This window comes from Salmo trutta, chromosome 33 (genome assembly GCF_901001165.1).
Source record: "Salmo trutta chromosome 33, fSalTru1.1, whole genome shotgun sequence".
Taxonomy (NCBI): Eukaryota; Metazoa; Chordata; class Actinopteri; order Salmoniformes; family Salmonidae; genus Salmo; species Salmo trutta.
In genome coordinates this window covers 26203000-26224015 of record NC_042989.1, presented here as the reverse complement: position 1 = coordinate 26224015, position 21016 = coordinate 26203000, and the positions used below count along the sequence as shown (strand labels likewise).

Genomic DNA, 21016 nt, shown 5'->3' with positions numbered 1-21016 from the left:
ACAAATTAATTAATGCAGGGAATGGGATAAGCCTAATAGCCTACAGTCGTGGCCAAAAGTTGAGAATGACACAAATATACATTTTCAAAGTCTGCTGCCTCAGTTTGTATGATGGCAATTTGCATATACTCCAGAATGTTATGAAGAGTGATCAGATGAATTGCAATTAATTGCAAAGTCCCTCTTTGCCATGCAAATGAACTGAATCCCCCAAAAACATTTCCACTGCATTTCAGCCCGCCACAAAAAGGACCAGCTGACATTATGTCAGTTATTCTCTCGTTAACACAGGTGTGAGTGTTGACGAGGACCAGGCTGGAGATCAATGTCATGCTGTTGAGTTCAAATAACAGACTGGAAGCTTCATAAGGAGGGTGGTGCTTGGAATCATTGTTCTTCCTCTGTCAAACATGGTTTCCTGCAAGGAAACACGTGCCGTCATCATAGCGTTGCACAAAAAGGGCTTCACAGGCAAAGACATTGCTGCCAGTAAGATTGCACCTAAATCAACCATTTATCGGATCATCAAGAACTTCAAGGAGAGCGGTTCAATTGTTGTGAAGAAGGCTTCAGGGCGCCCAAGAAAGTCCAGCAAGCGCCAGGACCGTCTCCTAAAGTTGATTCATCTGCGGGATCGGGGCACCACCAGTACAGAGCTTGCTCAGGAATGGCAGCAGGCAGGTGTAAAGTGCATCTGCACGCACAGTGAGGTGAAGACTTTTGGAGGATGGCCTGGTGTCAAGAAGGGCAGCAAAGAAGCCACTTCTCTCCAGGAAAAAACATCAGGGACAGACTGATATTCTGCAAAAGGTACAGGGATTGGACTGCTGAGGACTGGGGTAAAGTCATTTTCTCTGATGAATCCCGTTTCCGATTGTTTGGGGCATCCGGAAAAAAGCATGTCCGGAGAAGACAAGGTGAGCGCTACCATCAGTCCTGTGTCATGCCAACAGTAAAGCATCCTGAGACCATTCATGTGTGGGGTTGCTTCTCAGCCAAGGGAGTGGGCTCACTCACAATTTTGCCTAAGAACACAGCCATGAATAAAGAATGGTACCAACACATCCTCCGAGAGCAACTTCTCCCAACCATCCAGGTACAGTTTGGTGACGAACAATGCCTTTTCCAGCATGATGGAGCACCTTGCCATAAGGCAAAAGTGATAACTAAGTGGCTCGGGGAACAAAACATCGATATTTTGGGTCCATGGCCAGGAAACTCCCCAGACCTTAATCCCATTGAGAACTTGTGGTCAATCCTCAAGAGGCGGGTGGACAAACAAAAACCCACAAATTCTGACAAACTCCAAGCATTGATTATGCAAGAATGGGCTGACATCAGTCAGGATGTGGCCCAGAAGTTAATTGACAGCATGCCAGGGCGGATGACATAAAAGTATGTTATTTGTCGGGTCACGGATGGGCTCTCGGAACAATTCTATGTGGGTGGGTCAGGTTGCGAAGAAAAATCTATCCTGATGTCGGGTGAGTCTCAGAATTGATGTTGCAGGCGTGGGGGGGGGGGGGGGGGGGGGGGTGCGGCTTCAAAAAACTGACCCGTGCGGGACTCTACTGTAGGGTAAGACAGGGGTGGGTGGGCTGACACAGTAGATGTGCCACTGGCTTGAACAACGGCAGTGTAGATCTAGGGGACCTAGCCTAAGTGCTCATTCCGGCTAAGAGATTGGAAAAGAAGCTCACTAGTTGTGTATGTAGCCTAGTACATTGTCGTCACTAGTTACCACAACCACAAAGTCATAAACGCTGCCTATTTATACAATTGATATTCTTAAAAATGTGATTTAACGCTTAACCGTAACCCCACCGCTAACCTTATGCCTAACCGTACCCTTAAATTAAGACAAAAAACAAAATGTTTTCATAGTTTCTACGATAGACATTTTTGACTTTGTGGTTGTGCTATCTAGTAGAGACCCTAGTGCATGCATGTGTGATAACAGTCCTCTGACATGTAACCACTTGTGTGACCTATTATACAACTTGAATGACTATTTTACAGCACTGTTATTTATGAATTGACAGTCCATTGCAGAATACTATATATGCTGACTGAATGGAGCATATGGACTTTTATTGTCAAATGGAGAATGGAGCCTTCATTCACATGCTGAAGTCATAAAGAGACGACGGTGCACGGTCTTGCCATTTCAGTCTTATGGTTTGCATGGTGTAGAGACCGTCCCTCCCCTCACCAGCATGTATCCAATTAGAACAGATCTATGGTGGAATAGCATAGTGTTTGCAACTATGGTGACCCAGAAGGTTAGCCCATGTTGGCATTCTCTACCAAGCATACCGATGACTCAGTCTGGGACTAGGGCTGTTGCGGTCATTACATTTTGTCAGCCGGTTATTGTCATGGAAAAAAACTGGTCTCACGGTAACTGACCGTTACTAAACGTGTTTGATAATTATCTCCAGGCCTCCATGCATACAAGACTCTGATGTGCACCTTTGCAACATCTACATTTAAAAAAAAACCTAATATGTCAATTGAATATATACCATCAAAATAAATTCATTATTTATTCTCTTCAGGTCTAAAGAAACATTATGATATAAAGATTTTTTTTTTCCAGAAGAATAGAATATGAGTTGGCCTACAGTATGTTATCTGGTTATGTACCATGCCATAGGCTGTAGGCTTGTTCATTTAGCAGACAAGATATGCTTATAAGTCCCATAACATTATTTTAAAGTAAGAAGAATATACACTACCGGTCAAAAGTTTAAGAACACCTACTCATTCAAGGGTTTTTCTTTATTTGACTATTTTCTACATTTATTAATTGTAATAAACACACAGAAATATGAGCCTTTGGTCATTAATAATGGTAAAATCCGGAAACTATCATTTCGAAAACAAAACATTTATTCTTTCAGTGAAATACAGAACCGTTCCGTATTTTACCGAACGGGTGGCAACCTTAAGTCTAAATATGGTCCCAAACTGCTGCATATACCCTGACTGCTTGCACAGAACGCAAGAGAAGTGACAATTTCCCTAGTTAATATTGTCTGCTAACATGTATTCATTTTAACCAAATATGCAGGTTTAAAAAAATATACTCTTCTGTGTATTGATTTTAAGAAAGGCATTGATGTTCATGGTTAGGTACATTGGTGCAACGATTGTGCTTTTTCCCACAAATGTGCTTTTGTTAAATCATCACCCGTTTGGCGAAGTTGAAGTAGTCTGTGATTTGATGGTAAATGAACAAGCACCGCATTGATTATTTGCAACGCAGGACAAGCTAGTTAACCTAGTAATATTGTCAACCATGTGTAGTTAACTCGTGATTGTGAAGATTAGCTAGCATAAAACTTATAAAAAGCAAGCAGCAACTTACACCTTGGCTCCTTGCAGCCACAAGGTCCTTTTGATTCTGCACTCGTTTAACAGGTGGTCAAGCTTGCCACGCAGTCTCCTCGTGGATTGCAATGTAATCGGCGTCCAAAAAGGCCGATTACCGATTGTTATGAAAACTTGAAAATCAGCCCTAGTTAAATCGCCCATGCCAATTAAAATCGGTCGACCTCTAATCTGTATGCCCTCAAATAGCAAATGGAGGCTGCGTTTTCTCGCAGGTCAGTTTTTTTAATGATGCCTGGCAGGCTCCTTCGGTTCTATAGCGGACCATGTGCTTAATATGAACAGCTGATAAATGAATATAAAAACACTTATTTCACTCCAGGCATTAACCACTGTTTGAGAAGCATGCTTTCGCTGCGCGACAGGTGATATTCCGGCCAAACTCCGTATGCCACAGGCTCTCCAAACGTGTTCCTGCAGCTACCCAGTGCATCATTTGGGAAACCAAGTGAAATCTGTTCGGGAACATCAATAATCTTTTTTCGCAACGAAACATATTTCACTAAACTGTCGACAGCCCCTCTGCATGCTGAAGAAAGGAATAAAAGAGAGCGAGGAGGAGATGGAAACAGATGGTGGTGAGATGTTCTGTATAGCTAAAGTTAATGTCACCCAATTAATTATGAAAATATTTAACATCCCTATTACTAGGCTATTCAAAATCGCCCTGCATAATCAATGAACCAACTGCATCGCCTAGGGCTATAAGTTCTCTCCCAGACTCGTGGATAGACATTTTGGAGCATAGCATAAGTCCATCCAGTATGCATAATAATACAGTACACACAAAGGCGATGACTAAAAACGATTTACTTTTGGAGTATAGGTTAGATCAATTATATACCAAAGACATCTTAAATCAGTTTTGGGTTATGTTTTGCTGCCATGTGTAATAAGTGAAAGGCTATGTATTGTATAACGGCAATCATTTTAATTTGTTTTTTGGGGGAGGGGTGGGGGGGGCTTGGGCTTATAAGCATATGCATAAGCTCAAATGTGTATATGGATTTCAAACAATCTCCACAACAACCATGTTTTACACTCAGTTTCAACCTGCTGTTGAACTTCTTTCTTCAAAATTGATCATGACAGTGAGGTGAGTTTTGAAAGTATGATAGTGTTTTGATGATATGTGTTTGATGTGATTTTCGATTTGCATTGATGCTAGAGTGACAATAGAACCCTGAGTACCAGGCCATTAGGACGTGATGGAGGGACAATAGAACCCTGAGTACCAGGCCATGATGGAGGGACAATAGAACCCTGAGTACCAGGCCATTAGGACGTGATGGAGGGACAATAGAACCCTTAGTACCAGGCCATTAGGACGTGATGGAGGGACAATAGAACCCTGAGTACCAGGCCATTAGGACGTGATGGAGGGACAATAGAACCCTGAGTACCAGGCCATTAGGACGTGATGGAGGGACAATAGAACCCTGAATACCAGGCCATTAGGACATGATGGTAGTTAGCAAGTTGGGTACTACCAGCGCATGTCCAGACTACATAACAGGAGATTACTGTGACTCAACGGTCATGTGGACTGCAATTACAGCATAGCTAGGCCACCCCGTCACCCAAAATAACACAAAGAGTTCAGTCTAAACCTGCAATCTCGTTGCCCAGAGTAGCTCAAGGCAGTGTCACTAAACCCTTTGCCCACCCTTCCAAGTTCTTAAGAGACCTCACAAAAGCAAATAAAACAGTGATTTCAGGCATCATTAAATCCGGTTTCAGGAGATCTGATGGCAAACTGCAGCGGGGTCAGAACCGGTGTCTTCTGACACTCTTTGGACGGGTTAACTGGAGTCAGATTCCAGGGTACGATGTTCCACATCTCCCTCCAAGCATGGTGCACCAAGCATCAGCTATGTCTCGTCAATTTCCCCTGCCCTTACCACAGCAGCTCTTTTTCCTTGTTTTATAACTGGTTTTCCACCTCTCTCGGCTTATTAAGGGTCAAACTGCCGTCTCTCACTCACTCACACACACCACCCCCCCCCCCCCACCTCGGAGTTTATCCATTGGGTATTATAGCACTGACCTACTTTATCACCAGGAGGGAAATATTCCATACCCAAAACAATTCGTCTCAAATGAACAGTGTACCACCAGAAAAATTACACCCACAGAGCCCTCTCAGCTTGCACGTTCTCCAGCTCTTTCTCTGATCGCGCCGCTCTCCTCCCTCAGAGCCCACTGTGAGTGCTGGTAGCTGATGAGGCAAACCAATGCTCAATCTGGAGGTTTGGCCGAATTGTTATGGAGGCCTTTCTCTTTTCTCTTTTAAATGCATGAGGATGACAACCAAAAAAGGCTGTCCAGAGTCAACTAGTTAGGGCAGATGATATGGGCTTGTCAATACACTACAACTGTGGTTTGAATTATAGCTGTGGGCTGTGAAATTAGTGAAAGGGAGTAGAGGGTTTTAACGATAACAGTGTGGGAATACATTGGCTTTTGAGAAATGTTTTATCCATAACAAAAAATAACATTTAAATCCCGAACCAACTGAGGGATCCCGAAAACTGACATTACCTAACCTTACTGTGGCAAAGAGGCAATTGGCTGCTTTTAATAGCAAAGACAGTCAATTAAAAGTTCATGACAGTTCACTGTAGGAACGCAGGAAGGGAGTACATCATGTGACTAACGTCCTAACATGATAGATGACAAAAAAAATGTGCCTGTATGCAACTCCATTATCTGACCATAAAAAAAATAGTCTTAATAGAATTTTACTGGCAGATTTTAAATATTTCTCTCATTGTCCCAAAAAATGTTAGTCCTAATTTAAGATGGCTTTTGAAAGATAATTCAACTTTAGGATAATCAACCTTTCCCAAACTAATCATCTTAAAAAAATCTAAATACAGTATGTTAGACAGCTCTGCCCATAATCAAAAGATGTCAATATGACTGAATGATGCACTGAAACATTAGTGAGAAGGACAATTATGTGCAGGCTTAAAGCAGACTGTACAAATCCATATGTTAAACTAAAGCCTAGCCTAATGCAAGTTAGCCTATTGCTCATTAAATGTGACAGCTCCACACTTGAGCAGAGCTCACAGGCTGGAACGGAATGGAGGATGATGTGGGTTAGGATAATGCACTGCTGCGTACCATATGGGGAGTTTATTTGGGTTTCGGAGCTTGCCATCACTTTCAATTTAAAAAAAGTTTCAAATGCGTCTCTCAGACATAAACATGCATTTACATTCCATGTGTGACATCTTGACTCCATCGTATGTTTACCACAAGCAGACTGTTTCCTGCATTTCACTAGAGGAACCTCCACATGTGGTGCCATCATGTTGAAGCACTGCAGTTCTACAGAAGTGACATCAGCCCATCAGTCAAAAACACCAACACTGCTTCAGACCAGCCTATGGCCTAGATAGACAGTTCAACACTACTTGTCTAGGCTAATGGTATGCCTAACACTAAATCTCCACTCATTATTCCAGTTAACTCAATGTCATCACCACATAAACACAGATGAGACTATAGGAACACACCAACCCTTTGCAATTTCAACAAAGAGTTGGGTAAGGAATCAAAGGACAGACAAAATGTATGAACTTTCTCCTCATTACTAAAACTAACAAATTGAACACAGTGATTTGAGCTTAGCGTTTTGAGCCAAGAGGTCAAAGGCCAACAAAACACTAGAGATGCTTGAATCTGAGCCAAGCTCATTTCCCCTCCTACAACCTACACTACAGTCTAGGGACATTTAAAATTAATCTGTGCTGTTTTCAGTAGGAAGCAATAACTTTCTGAAAACAGGAAGAGGAAGTCAATTAACAGTCAATCAGGATTCTGTTTGAGCAGTCTCTTGGAAATACTCTGAACACAAGTCAGGAGTGTCAGATCCATGTCCTGTTGATCCGGGTCAAAAGCAATAGACCCGGGAGAGTAAGTTCCTCATCACCGGGGGCATCTCACACAATATTTCTTTATCTCAGTGAGGTGCCTGAAGGTCTTCCCACTCATTTTGGCTCCAGCAGAGAATATTAAATCGCAACAATAACCAAAACACAGGTTACGGTTATCACATCCTCCCACAAGTCCCCTATACATTATTTACCACTTCTCACAGATCTTAATGGAAGGCTCCCATTTTACCAGAGTACCTAGATTGTCCAGCAGGCTAATGACAATGATCGCCTAGGCTCACAGGACTGCATCTCCTCGACGGTGACTAAAGCTTCATGTCCACCAGATGTGTCAAACTCTTCGCGGTCCGGCGGAAGTCATTCATTGTCAATGGAGCTGTCCGCAACGCTGCGTTGGGGATGCCACACTAGACTTCGGTGCGTTCTGTGTACTGCATGCATTCAATATTTTCAACTCGTGCGTTGCTTTACTGTGCGGTGATACAAGCAGAAGTTCATAAACAGTCAAGCTAACTACAAAGCTAACCACTTTGCTGTATACTAGCTTATCCAAAAAATGAACAGCACCTAGCTCCCACTTTCCAGCTAATTACTTCCCCATTCAACTGTCCAGGTAATCCAATCGTATTGGCAATGTGTCTCCCTGCAGCATTTTTAGCATGGAGGCGCCGGTAGCAAAATGACCTTCTCCATGCTGTAAACCATTCTGCAGGCTTGCGAAGCACATGTGCGTCAAGTATGGAAAATGCGGACTAGACATCTGGCAAAAACAACATTCGGCAAAGCTCATGCGCATCTGGTAGACATACGGCGTCAGGCCCGTATAGAGCTAGGTAAAAAAGTGTTCCAGTACTCTGCCCCCTCTACTTGGAACGAGCTAGAAAAAGGACTTAAAGTACAGGAAATCATCTCCTTACATTATGTTTGTTAGATTTTACCCTATGGTGAAAAATGATTTAGTGGGTTGTCAATCTTTTGACCCCTACCCTAGTAACTGAAAGGTTGCTGGTTTGAATACCTTAGCAGACAAGGTGAAACATGTGGTGATGTGCTCGAGCAAGACACTTAACCCTAATATGCTCCAGGTGAGCCGTACTGTGGCGGACCCTGTAAAACAACCCATTTCACTTGATGGGACAATACGTACAGGTGTTGAACCACTCCTCCATAAACTAATATGCCTGTTCAATGTGTGTAAACTGAGGTTTTAAAACTGGAGTGCTTTGTGTTTTATGTTGTAAATGTTTTAAACTTTGTGTGCTACTATTTTGGCCAGGTCTCTCTTGCTAAATAGATTATAATAAAGTCTAATCTTCCCAGCAGCTGGTTGTGAGATGTGGCAATGCTTTTTCACAGTTGCCTAGTGCCTACGTTTCAAGTCATTAGAACCCCCAGAACTAGAGTACTAGGCTGTAAAAGGCTTTAGAGACGATCAATACCCTCTGATCTACTACAAACAGCCTGGGGGGGACAAAATGTGCAGAAGTGGGAAGCTATGTATAACTGCTTGCATGAGAAGTTGATGCTTCCCTTTAGATGGGTTTGTTTTGTGAGAGCTGAAGGCAGATGATGTAGTGCAAGAGAAGAAGCTGCTATGTGAAAGATAAAGCACTTATCTAACGCTGCATTTGCAGGACAGAATGAAAATGATTAAGCAGGCTAGTTAGCCATTAAGCAAGTTGATAAAAAACATTGCTGAAAGGTCCATTAATTTCTTGGAGCGTAGACCATTAAAAGAGCAGCTTTATTGGCCTTTAGCAAAGAGTATTCATTACTTTTTAATCTATAGCCTATGGATTCAGAGCTTTGTCAGCATTATGTTTAATTGCATTCTCATTGCACTTAATTGCATCTACACAAGGGCAGGGCATGAACCTACCCTGGAAGAAATCATTTGTCTGTCAAGCACAGTAAAAGCTGTTATGAATTAGTCGTCATGTCCTCTGGTAGCATGATGTGCTACCAGCGAAGCAACAAACAAAGCGTTGCAGAGCAGAAGTGTGTCTGAGCACGTGTGTGAAAATCCTTCCAAATGTGTTAGTATTAGCCACCAACACATGCAATGCACTCAATTACCCCCACCCAAGTGAATGGACATGGGTAGAATGAGAAGGCTGTGTGACACATATTGGGGACCTGAAGTCAGTGACAGCCTGGGGGAGTTGGGATGAGAGGGAAGGAACACTGAACTTGATTTCTGCCTGGTTGGACTAAGCCTAGCTGACAGATCTGACAGAGTTAGCCTCTCGCCATCCGCAGGAAAGAGACAGAAACAGGAAGGGAAAGTGTGTGACAAGGAGTGACCTGAGAGAAGCGATGTCATGTCCAAAAAAAGGAAATGTTTGGTAAACACACAAATGTGACTGGAAGATCTTAAACATATTTTATGTTAGTACTCTACCTCCTTTCATCCTGGTTCAATGACCAGTTATGCAATGCAGGTAAGTGTGTCAATAAAGTCCAGTTTATGAAATGTACAGTAATAACAAGCAATTTGAACTCTTCTGTGGTTGGGGATGTTGTGAAAGGCAGGTTATTGTGTATGTTGTTCAAAATGGCAGGTGTGTTTTCTTGCTGACTCCATGTGAGACTTGATGTAGGCCTGGAACAAACCCCCTTCTTCAGAAAAGCTTTCAACAAGGTCTCAGAAAAGCGTGTGCTTTATTCTCAGGAAAGCGTGTGCTTTATTCTCAGGAAAGCGTGTGTGTAATGCAGGTGTGGCTGTTCTGCTCCAAGCTGTTGCCTTCAGAGTCTCAGCCGAACCTTTTCCACAATTCATCATCATTAAGCTGCCCCCGATGACTGACTTAACGGTTACAGGAGTTCTGCCTTTGCATAGTCCTCCAAAACATATGACCTTCTCTCTGATCACTGGGTAGAACTAATAAAGATACATAAAGAGGATGTATCCTATGTAATACTGTAATAAAAAAAAATACAATTTCCAACATTCTTTCCTGGGGGAATTCTGACCTGCTGTATTCTTTGAAGGAGGCAGTCACACTAATTTGCTACTAATGCTTTGCCTGGGGTGTTCAATTAGGTATAGCCGATCTGCAAACAGTCTCTGAAAAGGAGAAGTTCACAGTTTTAGCTTTGAACAAAGAGCTATATTACAGAAATGCAGAGAAAGTTGTCACTCAATAATTGAAAGGCTAAATCAAATGAAAGTCGAGTTGAATCTTATTCCATACCCCACTGCGTTGCCATGCCATCCCGTCATAGCTACATGACTGCTACCTGCTCAGTCACAGGCAGGCCATGCAAATGAGTATGATGACTCACCACAGGGTTAGATAGCTGCAACAGCTGCTCTACGGGATCATTTTCATAATGACAGAGCACTTCAGCATGATGAGAAAACAAATGAGCGTGCCCTGGCATTAATGCGGATGTGGGGGTGGAGAGTAGCGTTTTGATCAGCAGCTCCACTGGTGGTGTGATCATGTAGACGTTATTTGCTTTAGTTTCTAATGCCCTGCATTGATGGGGACTGAAAAATGATCTAGACCCACGCGTTATGTACAGCTCTGAGCTCAGACTGTAATGGAAGTGGTAAAGGTGGTACAAGCAGATAAGGCTCTTATTTGTGGATGGCAACTTAAAACCACATTTGTAGTGGCACTGCCTGACATTGAAAAAGTCTCGACAAGAGAGAGCTATGATTAAGAGTATTTAGTTGTCCTTACCTCTCCTTTCCTTAAGGCAATGTTTCTGTTCCACTCTCCTCTATCAGGAGACTCAGAGAACTTAGTGCTGATGGCAAAATCTCTTTCTCGTTGCCTCCCCTACTTAACAGCAAAGCTTTCTCACTATTCGAAAACTGCTGAGCTTTTAGTCAATCCTAATCGCATGCTTTAAAGAGGTTTATGAATGCCAGTCAATGAGGCAGGCAGAGGCACACACTCTGCGAATGTTCCCCCCTCCCCAGACAGCCAGGCCAGCAGAGAGCTGCAGCCATTAGGAGCCAGGATGCAGAGATGGATTAGACTATGGAAAGGAGAGCTTGGGGGGTGAGTGAGTGGACAACACCCACATAAAAACCACGTTGCAGACCCTCACCATAACACACCTGGTTAAACATTTCCCTTACATTTATACTGAACAAAAATATAAAAACGCAACATGCCACAATTGCAATTGGGGCGGCACAGACACGTGGTCTGTGGTTGTGAGACCGGTTGGACGTACTGACAAATTGTCAAAAATGATGCAGGCGGGAGAAAAATTAACATTATATTCTCTAGCAACAGCTGTGGTGGACATTCCTGCAGTCAGTATGCCAATTACACGCTCCCTCAAAACATCTGTGGCATTATGCTGTATGACAAAACTGCACATTGAGTGGTCTTTTATTGTCCCCAGTACAAGGTGCACCTGTGTAATGATTATGCTGCTTAATCAGCTTCTTGATAGGCCACACCTGTCAGGTGGATGGATTATCTTAGCAAAGGAGAAATGCTCAACAACAGGGATGTAAACAAATTTGTGCACAACATTTGAGAGAAATAAGCTTTTTGTACGTATGGAACATTTCTGGGATCTTTTATTTCAGCTCATGAAACATGGGACCAACACTTTACATGTTGCGTTTATATTTTAGTTCACTATAATTTTTGTCAATATGTGATAAGCAGTAATGGGCAATCAGTAGGGCTGGCCAGTATACTGCGGCAGGTAGCCTAGCGATTAGAGCGTTGGACTAGTAACCGAAAGGTTGCAAGATCGAATCCCCGAGCCGACAATGTAAAAATCTGTCGTTCTGCCCCTGAACAAGGCAGTTAACCCACTGTTCCTAGACCGTCATTGTAAATAAGAATTTGTTCTTAACTGACTTGCCTAGTTAAATAAAGGTAAAACAAAATAAAATACCGTATTTTACTATACACCGGTGTTGATGCATGGACCGGTTTAGGTTTTTAATTTACCCTCTATAACAGGGGTCTCTCACTCCCTTTGTACTTACTCAACCACGAGACAGTTCAGTCTGCATGGTCAATGTAGCACATGAAACAAATGTTGATGCGGTTTTAACTTTGCTTCTTAATATAAATCCACTTGTGTTCTATAATTACACTATTAGTTTGTGTTTCTTACATCTGAAAACCGATAGTCTTTTCTTAGCAAGTTGGGGCTAATTCATGTTAGCAACTAATGCTAATCACTAGTTAGCTAATACAGTTACTGAGTCAGAGCAAACAACTAGCTATAGAGCCTAATACCAGTGATGGTGTAGACCTAAATCAGCATGTTGTTTGTGCAACAGTATCATCTAAATCAAAGAGGAATATGCAAAGCATGGATATGTTAGCTACATGTAGTAGCTAAGATAAAACATTTAACGTAGCCAAAGATTATAGGGTCCTCTAGGAAACACTTATCAACACTAGTTCCTACCCTGTCACAATAACTCCTCCCTGGCATTTCCATTCGTTGTCATGTCAAACACTGTATTCAAAGTGGACACTAATATATTCTAACTATACAATTATAATTATTATTCTATTTCCTTGACTCCAACAGTTGACACAACTGTTTGACTAAAATCGCATTTGGTTAAAAATATGGCACCGTGGAAATTATCTCAAATGAGTGCACGAAATACAGAAATTATTAATGCTGAAAATTATTTGTTTCAAGTTTAGTTGAACAGTATAAAACAGTCAATGTAGAAAGACCCATTTAAATCACTTAGAATGTATACTGAACAAAAATATAAACGAAACATGAAACAATTTCAAAAATTTTACTGAGTTACAGTTCATATAAGGAAAGCAGTCAATTGAAATAAAATCATAAGGACTTAAATCTATGGATTTCACATGACTGTGCAGGGGTGCAACCATGGGTGGGCATCGGCCTACCCACTTGGCAGTCAGGCCCACCCAATCAGAATGTGTTTTTCCCACAAAAGGGCTTTAGTACAGAAATAAATAATCCTCAGATGATCCCGCAGGTGAAGAAGCCAGATGTGGAGGTCCTGGGTTGGCGTGGTTACAGGTGGTCTGCGGTTGTGAGGCCGTTGGACAGGGATGTGAAAAAAATTGTGCACACAATTTTTGAGAAATACGTTTTTGGTGCTTATGGAAAATGAGAATTTTTATTTCAGCTCATGAAATATGGGACCAACACTTTACCTGTTGCGTTTCTATTTTTGATCAGTGTATGTGTTGCCACCCTAGGGTTACTACTCAAAGTAAATTTAGAACTTATTATTGAAAAACATAAAATACCATCAGAAATGTTTATTAATACTGTGATATGATATTTTGGCCATATCCCCCAGCCCTAGCAGTCCCTACAATCATGGGACTTTTATTCATTATTTTATTCTGTTACAGCATTCAACCAAAATAATTGAAAACTATTCTTTTTTTATAAATTGAACAGACCTCCAAAAACACTAATGTCTCCGCTACCACCCACTCACCCTAAATGAATCAACGTACAAAAATCCCCATTAAATTAAACATTCATCCCTACACAGAGACTTACACGCCAAATGTGGTAGATCATATGTTAGACCAAGATGTCATTTTATTCTGGAGAACAACGTGGAAAACAAAGGGGGAACTGCATCACTGTGTCTTGCACAATTCACAGAGAGAAACAAAGCAGCCTTTCTAATAGCAACCATACCTGTCTGAGCAGCATAAACTACACAGACAGAGAGCAAGCGAGCAATGTTCCTCGTGTTCTCCAGTCACTGAATATCGCCTGCCGTCTCTGCTGATTTGCTACACCTCCTGACACAATCTGCATCAAAACTTGCAGCGCCTTTTTCTTTTGTCCACATATCTCAGCTCAAAGGATGGCTTAACAAAGCCAGCTTCGAGCCACCATCCATCAACGATGGCACACAAACGCAGGCACACAGCTCCAACTCATTTGTGCAGTGCTACGGCCTTGCTGCCCTTTAATAGCTAAGCCTATATTCAGTGTAGAATGAGTTCAGACCATCTCCTTGCACAACAGAAAATGCTGTGGAACTAGGCCTATAGTACTTTCTAAAGAACATGAACTATAGTTGCTCAAAAGTACTACTGAAAACCTTTTCCTGGATAAAACAAGGGGAAAAGGTTGACATGTACAAGTTGCAACAACAGGACACATGGGCTTCTGGGAGAGAGCAACACAACAGAATAATAAAACAGCTCAGTCTGGCATTCACTAAGAGGGCTCACCATATATAGATAGCTGAGCATCTCTCTCTGAGATGGTGACAATAAAGCGGGATGAGGAAGATATCTGCTTTTCCTGCTGCCCTGTATCTGGCTCCCTCCCAGCCTTTACTGCTTCATAAGTACACCTCTGCTTTCTCTCCCCAGCTCTCCACATGAGACCAACTGAAAGGAAGTCTGGAGAAAGCAGAGGAACAATGACTGATCTCACCAGGACCTCTCATAAGAGTTCAAGGCCAATGACCGACAGTCAAGTCCCTGCTGTTGGGCAAGAAGAGGAATGTCCAGCTCTGATCATTAAAGAAGTCCTGTTAGGGACAACACACCATCTTGATACAGTGTTTATGAAGGAGACGTTGACAGCCAAGCAGGCATCAATAGGGATTAGGCTAGACGTTTACCATAATGCTTTGGGCTCAGCTGGGACTGGCAGAGGGTGAAAGGTAGGAAATGCACTGCAAATCTAAAATGCTTTAGACGACAGCAGTTGAGGACTGGACTAACTAGCACCCTGTCTGATAGATAGCTGGTTCCTCTCAGCTGAACAGAGGACAGTCAGGAGGGCTCTGACGCCTGAGGGGCTGGAGGCAACAGTACAGAGCTCTCTGTATATGAGCTCTGTTATCCTCCAGAGTTCCTGTGAACTGAAACCTGCAGTCATAACAGAGGCAGCAGGCGACACCGAGAGCGGGATGTGGTTCCACTGCGTACGCAGGCAGGCAGGCAGGAAATTAAGCATTGAGGGGTATCTATCACCAGGAAGCAGCTGGTATCCTCCAGGTGTGTGGATGGTGGTCCTTGTGTGGGGACCAGGCTCTGCCACTTGTATCTACAGTATACTGAACAAAAATATTAAACGCAACATGTAAAGTGTTGGTCCCATGTTTTATGAGCTGAAATAAAAGATCCCCGAAATTTTCCATACGCACAAAAAGCTTATTTCTCTCTTATGTGCACACATTTGTTTACATCCCTCTTGGTGAGCATCTTTCCTTTGCGAAAATAATCCATCCACCTCACAGGTGTGACATATCAAGGAGATGTTGAAACAGCATGATCATTACACAGGTGCACCTTGTGCTGGGGACAATAAAAGCCGCTAAAATGTGCAGTTGTGTCACACAACATAATGCCACAGATGTCTCAAGTTGAAGGAGCGTGCAAGTGGCATGGTGACTTCAGGAATGTCCACCAGAGCTGTTGCCAGAGAATGAAACGTTAATTTGTCTACCATAATCTACCTCCGTTGTTTTAAAGAATTTAGCAGAACGTCCAACCAGCCTCCCAACCGCAGACCACATGTATGGCGTGGTGTGGGCGAGCGGTTTGCTGATGTCAATATTGTGAACAGAGTGCCCCATGGAGGTGGTGGGGTTATGTATTGGCAGGCGTAAGCTCAGACAATTGCATTTTATCGATAGCAATTTCAATGCACAGAGATACCGCGACAAGATCCTGAGGCCCATTGTGAGGCCCATTTTTTATATATTTTCTTGAATGCATCTGTGACCAACAGATGCATATCTGTATTCCCAGTCATGTGAAATCCATAGATTACGGCTTAAAGAATTTATTTAAATTGACTGATTTCCATATAAGAACCGTAAGTCAGTAAAATCTTTTAAATTGTTGTGTTTATATTTTTGTTCAGTACACACACACACACACACACACGTCAAAAGTTTGGACACACCTACTCATTCAAGGGTTTTTCCCTTTCGTTTTACTATTTTCTACATTGTAGAATAATAGTGAAGACATCAAAACTATGAAATAACATATGGAATCATGTAGTAACCAAAAAAGTGTTACATGTATTTTATTTTTGAGATTCTTCAAAGTAGCCACCCTTTGCCTTGATGACAGCTTTCCACACTCTTGGCATTCTCTCAACCAGCTTCATTAGGTAGTCACCTGGAATGAATTTAAATTAACTGATGTGCCATGTTAAAAGTTAATTTGTGAAATGTATTTCCTTAATGCTACTGTATCATTGATTGTATGTTGTTTTACTCCATGTGTAACTCTGTGTTTTTGTATGTTGTCGAACTGCTTTGCTTTATCTTGGCCCGGTCGCAATTGTAAATGAGAACTTGATCTCAACTTGCCTACCTGGTTAAATAAAGGTGAAGTAAATAAAATTAAAATAAATAAATAAAAGGCGTTTGAGCCAATCAGTTGTGTTGTGACAAGGTAGGGAGGTATACAGAATATAGCCCTATTTGGTAAAAGACCAAGTCCATATTATGGTAACAACAGCTCAAATAAGCAAAGAGAAACAACAGTCCATCATTACTTTAAGATAAGTTGAGCAGTCAATCCAGAAACATTTCAAGAATTTTTAAAGTTTCTTCAAGCGCAGTCACAAAAACGATCAAGCACTACGATGAAACTGGCTCTCATGAGGACCGCCACAGGAAAGGAAGACCCAGAGTTACCTCTGCTGAAGAGGATAAGTTCATTAGAGTTGTAAGCCTCAGAAATTGCAGGCCAAATAAATGCTCCACAGAGTTCAAGTAAAAAAAGAAAAGGAGAGCCGCACACTCTAGGAGCTCCGATGCAATTAATGACCTAATAACCAACGTTTCAGACACGCTGTCTTCATCAGGGTATAATGATAAACACTGCGGGTAACTAGTTTATATTGTGTCAAAGGACACAAACGGGTGTCTGTAATCATGGCCAGGTGTGGTCTGACATCATTGGTTAATTGTTAGATATAAAAACAACATACATAAAATATGGATAACATACAATTTGGCTACATAGGCCCACAAACATTTATAATGAATAGCAACATTTTATATCTAAGAATTAACCAATGATGTCAGACCACACCTGGCCATGATTACAGACACCTGTTTGTGTCCTTTGACACAATATAAACTGGTTACCCACAGTGTTTGTCATTATACCCTGATGAAGACAGCGTGTCTGAAATGTTGGTTATTAGGTTATTCAATTATTGCATCTGAGCTCCTAGAGTGTGCGGCTCTCCTTTACTTTTTCAAGTGTTCTACTCTGCTAGCCAGCAGCTCGCCTTAACAGGTGTGCTTTTCTTTTGCCTCCAGAGTTCAAGTAACAGACATCTCAACATCAACTGTTCAGAGGAGACTGCATGAATCAGGCCTTCATGGTCAAATTACTGCAAAGAATCCACTACTAAAGGACACCAATAATAAGAAGAGATTTGCTTGGGCCAAGAAACACAAGCAATGGACATTAGACTGCTGGAAATCTGTCCTTTGGTCTGATGAGATTTTTGGATCCAACTGGTGCGTCTTTGTGAAAAGCAAAGTAGGTGAACAGATGATCCCTGCATGTGTGGTTCCCACCGTGAAGCATGGCAGAGGTGGTGTGATGGTGCTTTGCTGGTGACACTGTCAGCGATTTATTTAGAATTCAAAGCACACTTAACCAGCATGGCTAAAACAGCATTCTGCAGCGATACACCATTCCATCTGGTTTGGGCTAAGTGGGACTATCATTTGTTTTTTTGTTTTTCAACAGGACCATGACCCAACACACCTCCAGGCTGTGTAAGGGCTATTTGACCAAGGCGAGTGATGGAGTGCTGCATCAGATGACCTGGCCTTCACAATCACCCGACCTCAACCCAGTTGAGATGGTTTGGGAATAGTTGGACCGCAGAGTGAAGGAAAAGCTGGCAACAAGTACTCAGTATATATGGGAACTCCTTCAATAGTATTGGAAAAGCATTCCAGGTGAAGCTGGTTGAGAGAATGCCAAGAGTGTGCAAAGCTGTCATTAATGCAAAAAGGTTGGCTACTTTGAAGAATCTAAAATATATTTTGATTTGTTCAACACTTTTTGGTTACTACATGATTCCATGTGTTATTTCATAGTTGTGATGTCCTCACTATTATTCTGCAATGTAGAAAATAGTTAAAATAAAGAAAAACCCTTTAATGAGTAGGTGTCCCCAAACTTTTGGACTGGTACTGTATATCCAGACAGCACTCCACTGACCAGATTAGAACTCGTAGGCTATTGGGTCAGTTGCACTGGGGTTTTTTTCTGTGATGAAAGCTCTCAACCAGGCTTTTTCTTGGGTTATGACAGCAGCTCTGACAGTGACAGCACTGAGGTGAGTTTACATTGCCAAGCCTCACTGAAAGGTTGGTGGAAGACAAGAGGTCAATGTCTCTCACATAATGCAGAGGGCTACTAACGCAATGGAACTGGCAGCAGGTCAGGATTGCAGAAATTACAACACACAGAAAAGTTGTTTAGAAGACTGTGACAAGTAGGCTACATGTAGCAACAACAAACATTGGTATGACATACAGTGTATTCAGACCCCATCCCTTTTCCCACATTTTGTTACGTTACAGCCATATTCTAAAATGAATTAAATACAACTTTTCTCAATCTACACACAATACCCCATAATGACGACAAAGCAAAAACAGGTTTGGACATTTTTGCATATTCATAAAAAATAAAAACAAATACCTTATTTACATTAGTATTCAGACCCTTTGCTATGAGACTCAAAATTGAGATCAGGTGCATCCTGTTTCCATTGATCATCCTTGAGATGTTTCTACAACTTGGAGTCCACCTGTGGTAAAATCAATTGATCAAACATCATTTGGAAAGATACACCTGTCTATATAAGGTCCCACAGTTGACAGTGCATAAACCAAGTCATGAGGTTGAAGGAATTGTCCGTAGAGCTCCGAGACAGGATTGTGTCGTGGCACAGATTTGGGGAAGGGTACCAAAAAATGTCTGCAGCATTGAAGGTCCCCAATAACACAGTGGCCTCCATCATTCTTAAAATGAAAGAAATTTGGAACCACCAACACTCTTCCTAGAGCTGGCCACCCAGCCAAACTGAGCTATCGGGGGAGAAGGCCCTTGGTCAGGGAGGTGACCAATAATCTGATGGTCACTCTGACAGAGCTCCAGAGTTCCTCTGTGGAGATGGGAGAACCTTCCAGAAGGACAACCATCTCTGGTTGCACTACACTAATCAGGCCTTCATGGTAGAGTGGCCAGATGGAAGCCACTCCACAGTAAAAGGCACAGGACAGCCCACTTGGAGTTTGCCAAAAGGCAGCTGAAAGACTCAGACCATGAGAAACAACATTCTCTGGTCTGATGAAACCATGATTGAACGCTTTGGCCTGAATGCCAAGCGTCACGTCTAGAGGAAACCTGGCACCATCCCTACGGTGCAGCATGATGGTGGCAGCATCATGCTGTGGGGATGTTTTTCAGCAGCAGGGACTGGGAGACTAGTCAGGATTGAGGGAAAGATGAACAGAGCAAAGAACAGAGAGATCCTTGATGAAAACCTGCTCCAGAGCACACAGGACCTCAGACTGTGGTGAAGGTTCACCTTCCAACAGGACAATGGCCCTAAGCACACAGCCAAGACAACACAGGAGTGGCTTCGGGACAAGTCTGGATGTCTTTGAGTTGCCCAGCCAGAGCCCGGACTTGAACCCGATCTAACATCTCTGGAGAGACCTGAAAATAGCTGTGCAGGGACGCTCCCCATCCAACCTGACAGAGCTTGAGATGATCTGCAGAGAAAAATGGGAGAAACTCCCCACATAGAGGTGTGCCATGCGTCATACCAAAGTAGACTCTAGGCTGTAATAGCTGAAAGGTTCTTCAACAAAGTACTGAGTAAAGGGTCTGAATACTTATGTAAAATGTGAAATGTGCAAACATTCCTAAAAACCTGTTTTTGCTTTGTCATTATGGGGCATTGTGTATAGATTGAGGACCAAAAATATATATATATTTAATCCATTTTAGAATAAGTTTGTAATGTAACAAAATGTGGAAAAGGTCAAGGGGTCTGAATACTTTACGAATGCACTGTACAGAATACACCCTGGGCTTGATCATGCATACAGAACACAGTGAGAAAAGCTGCCAGTCTAATTGAGCAACAAAATCCAAGGTAGGAGTTAGAAACAGACTTATCTTCCTAAGCACCACAGGAGGTTGGGTGGAACCTTAATTGTGGTGGACGGGCTCATATTAATGGCTGGAACGGAATACATGGAATGGTATTGAACTCAAACATGGTTTCCATGTGTCTGATACCATTCCAATCACTCCATTCCAGCCATTACTATGAGCCGTCCTCCCCTCAGCAGCCTCTTGTGCTAAGCACTGTCTGGCTCCTGGACCACAATGAGTGATTAATCAGGACAAGCAGGGAAAAGAGTGACTGACTGGTCCAGAACAGTGCTGCTGAGACATCCCTCATGCTAATAGCACTCAGTGTCTAAATATATGCTCTCCCCTTTGTACTCCATGGGGCCTGGCAGTCACTGAGGGCCAATTTACAACCTCCTGAAAATGGATGAGAGGGACACAGGTTGTCATGCTGCCGAGATAAACCAGGCAGCAGGCACTGTTATAAAACCAGGGACAGACAGTGTGAGAGGAGAAGTGGTGTCTGTGGGTAGAACAGCCTGCTGCTCAGGTTTTACAGGCTCCACATTTCACCACATTAAATACAGTAATAAACAACATGTCACAAAGAGCTCG

At 42.4% G+C, this 21016-nt stretch overlaps 1 protein-coding gene and 1 long non-coding RNA gene across 7 annotated transcripts in view; both read right to left on the bottom strand.

The window, feature by feature from the left end:
* The window catches only part of LOC115172755 (probable palmitoyltransferase ZDHHC14), a 97745-nt gene that overhangs the window by 74207 nt on the left and 2522 nt on the right, over positions 1-21016 (bottom strand). The gene's annotated exons all lie outside the window — the stretch shown is intronic.
* On the bottom strand, positions 8534-11461 carry LOC115172757 (uncharacterized). The gene is made up of 2 exons (XR_003871486.1): positions 10584-11461; positions 8534-10365 (listed from the first exon to the last, which is right to left on the bottom strand). It is a non-coding gene; the product is annotated as an uncharacterized LOC115172757 (long non-coding RNA).